Source organism: Podarcis filfolensis (genome assembly GCF_964270895.1).
Source record: "Podarcis filfolensis genome assembly, chromosome: 2".
NCBI classification, from domain to species: domain Eukaryota; kingdom Metazoa; phylum Chordata; class Lepidosauria; order Squamata; family Lacertidae; genus Podarcis; species Podarcis filfolensis.
This window is the reverse complement of record NC_139605.1, coordinates 78,128,943-78,135,699: the sequence shown is the minus strand read 5'-3', so window position 1 is coordinate 78,135,699 and position 6,757 is coordinate 78,128,943.

Below are 6,757 nucleotides of genomic sequence, written 5' to 3'. Positions count from 1 at the left end.
GGATTTGTGTTGTTTACTCCTTAGCCTTTTCTTCTCCCAAAGATGTCCCACAAAGCAGCAGAGCTTTAGGGCTGATTTTCCTTCTCCTACCTTCCCAGGTTGATGAGCCCCATCTGCCCCACACTTCCCTCTACAGCACATGTAGAAACCGCCTTCTTGATTGTTGGACCTTCTATTGGTCTTGTCCACTCAATACTCCAGAGGAGGCATACAGGAGAAGTCCCATCAGCTACCCTCACCAGGTATAGCCTGCCAGTCAAAGCCATTTGCAGGGTGTAGCCGCTGTCACATGCTGACAGCTTCTAGGAGCCCCAGGTGAGTGCAGGGTGGGGACCAAAGGTGGACAAAATACCCCAGAAGGAGCACATGTTCCACACCAGAGGTACTACAATCCCAACACTCCATGCATGCCACACCTGGAGAAGGATGTCAGAAAATCTCGAGGACCAGCTAGACATTTGTAGGAAGATGTGATCTAATGTGTCACCAGGCTCCGAGCCATTTAGGACTTCAAAGTCGGGGTCAGGGAAACTTTCCCATCCAGAGAATCACATTCCCTTATTGGTAACCTTCTCAGATACTGAGTAGAACAAGAGGCAAAATCAGGTGGAACGACAAGAGCAAATGCTAGCTGTGTACAATAGGTAGGTTAGTTTCTACACTTTCACATGCCTTTATCCTCCACACAGGAAAGCAACTTGATGGCAACATTCCAACCAGGAAACAATACTCAGGCTGTGAAGCAGGGGCCGTGAGGAATATGAATTGGGGACAGTTCAGCAGGCCAGATAGAGAAGCCTTGAGGGCCACATTTGGTCTATAGGCTTGACATTTCCCATCTATGCATTAGTGGTTAGCAACAGTCAAAGATTTTTTAAAACAACAACAACATGGCTTTCCAATTGCCCTGTGCTCCATGTTGGCTTTCACTTTCCCTTCAAGGAACTATCCTTTGCTTTCTTCTCTTCCTCCCACCCACAATTCCAGTTTAAAGCACCTTTCAATTGCCTGCTCCTTTTTAAAGTGCATATTAGACCAAAGAGTCCTTGGATCATTTTGCTGTTTTCTCTAGAAAATTCCCTGTTTTTGCCTTCTGCAAGAGAGGGTGCAGCACAAGTGGCTGACTTCTCTTGTAAATCACTTTGGGATTCCTTTCACTTGTGTGAAGTGATAAATAAATTTAACAATCTGAGCTAAACTAGCAGAGGCCATATACGTGGCAGAAAGTGACCTTCCGAGCAAATATTTCCAGATGGCACATATACATAAACAGACCGGCCACACTAGAGGCGATAAATAGGGCAGCAAGAAAATGTAGAGAAGTGTAGAAGGGGAATATGTGGATTGTAGAGTAAATGGAAATTAGTCCACATGAGAAATAATTTGGGATAGGAAAAGATGGGAATTTGGTATAACGTCCATATAATATGTCCTGTAGTGGAGGTATTTTATATCACCCATTGTTTGAGTTAAAAAAAGGGGGTTCTAAAGGAGTAAATTCCATTGAACACATTGGGATTTACTTCTGAGTAAATATGCATAGGCTTGCATAGCTAAATGTTACAAATGTGACACTACAAACCAGGGGAGTGATCTGCACAGGTCGTTGTAAGGAGCAATTGGGATTTTGAACAAAGGACAAAATTTTCAATGCAAAGGTGACATGAATTTTTAGGCTCTCATTCCGTCACCCCTTCCAAAAACCCCCGGATCCCCTCCTTATCTAATAAACAATCTTGATTTTAAAAAACAATGCAAATTCTTACTTTCCTAAGTTTTGGCTTGGCATGCCTGCAGGATTTCTAAAAAGTTTATTTTGAACCCTCTCCCAACAATTCACTTTAAGTAACCATGTCATACATTCTTCCCTATGTGGTTCAATATAATGCAATACAGTGCAATAATAAAAGACCTGGAGGGATCCAGGAGTCAGCTGAGGGTGTCAGCTAAGGCTATTCTTCTTTCCATTTGTTTGTTTCATAACTAGCTAGTTGTTGGCTTTTGGCACCCCTCCAAAGAACTGCCCTTTGTCCCCTCCTCCACCCTTTCCTCTCCCGACTCCCATGTTGGACTTCATATTAGAGCTTTGAAGTTCGATCCTTGCATTTACTTGTTGCTGATTTCCCCAGAAGAGGTCCTGTTTGCCTTTTGCAAGAGACAGTCACTGGTTGCTGTTTGTCATGTACTGTGATTAGTAAATGTCGAGTGGGAAGAGACATGTACATATATCCAAATACCTCTGATATCTTTGTGGTTGGGTTTTAATTGTTGCAAGCCACTTGGGGAGCCCCTCTTGGCTGAAAATCAGCATATAATGAATTTAATATATTTGGCATGATTTTCACATACTGCTTTGGAGGATGTCAGTTGCGGGTGAAATGCTAGGGCGCTGATCAAAATATTAATGTTCTTCCTCCTTTATAGATTTCACTTGATAAATGCCAAGCCTACATTGCCACTTCAGCATCTTTGACTCTTTGTTTGGTTAAACAGCTAAGCTGTTTGTATAAAGAGAGCCAGACCGGTAATGAAATAATTATTATATAAAGCCCTCGAAGCTAGCTAATATAAGAGTTCACCAAGGACTAGAGAAGCTTTTTATAAAACTCATTAGTTAAGCCATCTGGATAAGTTGCTTACAAGCTTGGTTCTTAATACACATTTCTTTTAGTATTATTATTAGTTTTATTGCTATTATTATCATCATGGAAAAATGATCTTATCCCAAAGGGTACTATACTGTCAATACCAAGAGGCGGAACAACTTGCTATAGGTCATTGATAAAAATGTGGTGTTTGCAAGGGGGGGAAGGGAAATAGTGGAGCCATCCAATTTAGCTCATTGATATTAAATGTGCACTGATATGCACATTTTAAATATTTCAGAATGCTGGCTTCATTTGCAAATTGTCTGAATTTGTGTTGTACATGGGAGTGATTGCAAATGGGCTGTTGCCCTCTTGGATTACAACCTACCAGTTTAAATTCCCCTCAGAATATTGCTGGCTAGGCATGCATTGTAGAATTGCTTTTTTAGACCTACTGACTTTTTATTTTATTTTATTTTTTAAAAACGCACTTACAAACTGGGAGGGAAGACATATCTTGGTACTTACCTGTGCACAGATTAGCTTAATTTTCAGCTGAAGGAGGTTAGTAAACAATGGTGCTGCCAGGTTTGACAGGATCCTGGGCAAGATGTCCCCTTTTCACTGGACTGGCCACTCCATCACCCTGTTGTTCTTCCCCACTCCACCTTGCTCATTCACTTTTGCTATTAAAAAAAAAGAAAAGAAAATAGCATTTTGCTCCTCTTGTCCCTATCTCATGTGTGAGGGTTTTTCCGTTGTTAACTAAACCTTCCACTTTTCTCATGGTATCTGTGTTTGTCAACACTCTGTGACAGATCCTATCAGCATTATATTTCAGCAGGACTTTTCAGCTGCTTCCCTGCAAGGCAGGGAAGCTTAAACAACCCCTGGCCCAAAACTTCATATTTTATTATGTGCAGCCAGCATTGGTCAAAAACATTTTGTAATTTTTGGATTTTAAAACAGGAACATTGCAGTATCCACCACGACAAAAAGCAAATCAACCAACCCTCTCCCCACAAACCTTGTGGTATCATCATATAAAAGCAAGAGATAATCACAGAATCATAGAGCTGGAGAAGACCATGAGGGTCATCCAGCCCAGCCCCCTGCAATGCAGGAACCTTTTTGCCCAACTAGGGGCTCAAACCCAAGACCCTGAGATTAAAAGTCTCATGCTCTACCAACTGAGCTATCTTTTGCACATTAACAGAGAGCATGTCAGTAAAATACAACCTCCACTGTCATGTTTGATTTAGTGTGAACACTATCAACTTTGATAAAAAATTGTGTGCTTTTTTATTATTTCATAAATTCAGGAACATTTTACATTCAGTTTTATATTTTTGAAGTCCCCATCCATCTTTCCATTGTTACTGAAAATGTTATTGTTGCAATTTGCTAGTATCATTTTCCCAGTTCTCTGTGAGTAATATTCAGTTAGTATGAGAATTTCTAAGGACTAGGTTTTAGTTTGCATAGCTGGTTAATGTTGTAATTTCAATATCAGTGTCATGTTGTATTGCCACTAATGTCACATAATTGATAAAACAAGTGCACAGCCAGACTAGTCACATTCATCTTACTAATTAAAAAGGTCTGATAAATTGATTAGCTTGTTTGGTAAGCAAGTCTTTGATGTGCAGAGAAATACAAATGGACCTATTCATGCATATTCCATTAAATTGAAAAAGATGGATGTCTATACAGGTATTGTAAGGCCTGGTAAAAAGAAGATGCACGAGGATTGTTTGAAACACACACTTCCAATTAAGACAGAAGTAACCAGTATCGTTCCTAACAGTACCAGCCTTAAGACCCATTTTACCCAAGGAAAGAATTGTTGATGAACCCAGACCACCATCGATCCAGATAATCAGTCATACTCAGGACTGAATGAACCTTTATTTGCATTAGCCATTGGCCATAGCAATAAAACAACAATGCAATATACAAAGAATAAAAACATACTCAGGAATGTTTGCAGTTGTTTCACCCAACTGATGCATCCCTAAGAAAAAAAGGAATGCATTTTTGGATCAGTCTTCAGTGGTCAACCTCCGCCTGCCCCTTGGATTAGTGTCTGGTGAACTGAGTCAAACACTTTTACCATGCAATACTAGGCATAGTGCAATATCTTTCTTTGCAGGCCATTTTGTGACCGGACCCATAAGACTTGGGACCAGCTTTTATTAATAACATCTGCTGGGGGTAATGAGAAGTGCAGGAAGTTAATCTTTGTTGTGGCCGTGAGCCCAGTGCTGTCCATGGTAAGGTGTCTGGTGAGGCATAACCCCAAGGTCTGAGCCTTGTCTTCTAGTGAGTAGGGAGGCCTTCCTGCCCAACCTACCTACTTACTGGGTTGGTGTGGTCAGGTAGCTTGGATATGGGATGTTATTGAGGCTAAGGCCACCGAACCCAGAGATACATGCCCCTCACCTTCAAAGGTGCACTTTCCTTTCAGACAATGTGATCAATTAACCTATTTAACAACAGCCACCCCTACTGGCCTTCAGCTTCCAGTGCAGAGGAGACATGCATACACAAAAGCTCCTGGCCAACTTGGCCAATTTGTGGACAGGCAAACAATTCCTACAAGGCCCCAAAGCAGCTGTAATTCTGCACTGCAATAGAGGGTCGGCTGGTCAGATGCCCAAAAAGCCAAAGAGGATAAAGGAGGAATGACACGGGCTTACGAATCTCAGTGATGTGTCCATTGATACTGACATACATGTGCATACCCTGGTGTCCCTGTGTTTTACCTCTCCCCAGCTGGCTGCAGTAGTGCTCCTGAGCCATAGTGTTGGGTGGGTGGAGGAAGCTGAATTGTGGCTATATCCCTGCACAGAATGTAATGCTTTGCCCTCTTCTAGTAAGCTAAAACATTTGTGGATTTTAGACTATGATGATTGCAGCTACTATAGTAACGTTCTTTCAAACTGAGAGTTTGTTTTCATCAACAGCTTGGTTGTGTGATTTTTCTGGGCACAAATAAGATTTCTCACCAAATTAGTTTTTAAAGAAGATCCCTACAATTTATAAAATGTATAGATTCCACACATTGGTTTAAACAGATTCATATCCTGATTTAAATGTGCTGACTGATCATGATTTCAGGATCAAAAATAAAAAAGCCCCAAACTTTCTTCAAGTTTTCTGATTCCAAGCTTGGAGGTTAACATTTGATTGCTCAGTAATCATATTTCTTCTGCACCTGATTTACTTGGAACATTTTGTAGATGGTCTTATACAAGAGAAGGTCATAGTTCATGCTGCAGGGCATATAAATGGTTCAAACTCCTGGAAAATTTATGGCCCTTGCTGCTTGTATTTCTATGTGATGTATAACTCAGTTCCTCAACAAATTTGGAGGATAATGATTGATCCATTCTTGGAACAGGGGTGAATGAAGTGGGGGTTGCAGGGCGCAGTGTTCCCTAACCCATTAACAAACATGTAGCCGTCCCTTTACAGATAATAAAAGTTGGGTCAGTAATATATATCATGTTGGAACCAAATTAAGTTTACTCAAATTTCTTATTTGAGTGATTGTGATTCTGATTTAGGTTATTAATGCCATGATGTTAGTTTTGACACCTACATCACACTCACACGGTAGTTGCTTTGCTTTTATGTAGATGTCACTATCTTTAGCGATAGCTCAGTTGGCTAGTGTGGTGCTGATAACACCAGTGTTGCAGGTTTGATCCCTGTACAGGACAGCATTAATACAATTCTGTGATTCATTTTGCTCTTACCTCACTTCTTTCCATTCCCTTGCCCTCACCATATGTCTTTATGTCTGCCAGTTTAAGCAAATCCTTCATGCCGCAAGAAAATTGTTCTTTTTATTGCTTGAGTGCCACTTGGTGTTTTAAATTTTGTCAATTCATCCTGAAGTCCCCAGTGCTACACCTCCCCACTGAGCCAGAAGAACCCCCAGTCTCCTGAAACATGTGTTGTTGTTTGTGGGAGAGAGAATCAGGGGAAAGTCCCCTATTGCGTTTTCTGCTGGTGGGAGTGGAAATCATGATATAAGCCTTGATAGATATCCACTCTTAGTCATACTATATCTGACCCATTGAAATCAATGTAACTACTCGGTATATGACTCATTCTGTATATGATTAATTATGTGTTTAGTTGTGTCTGTTATACATTAGTAG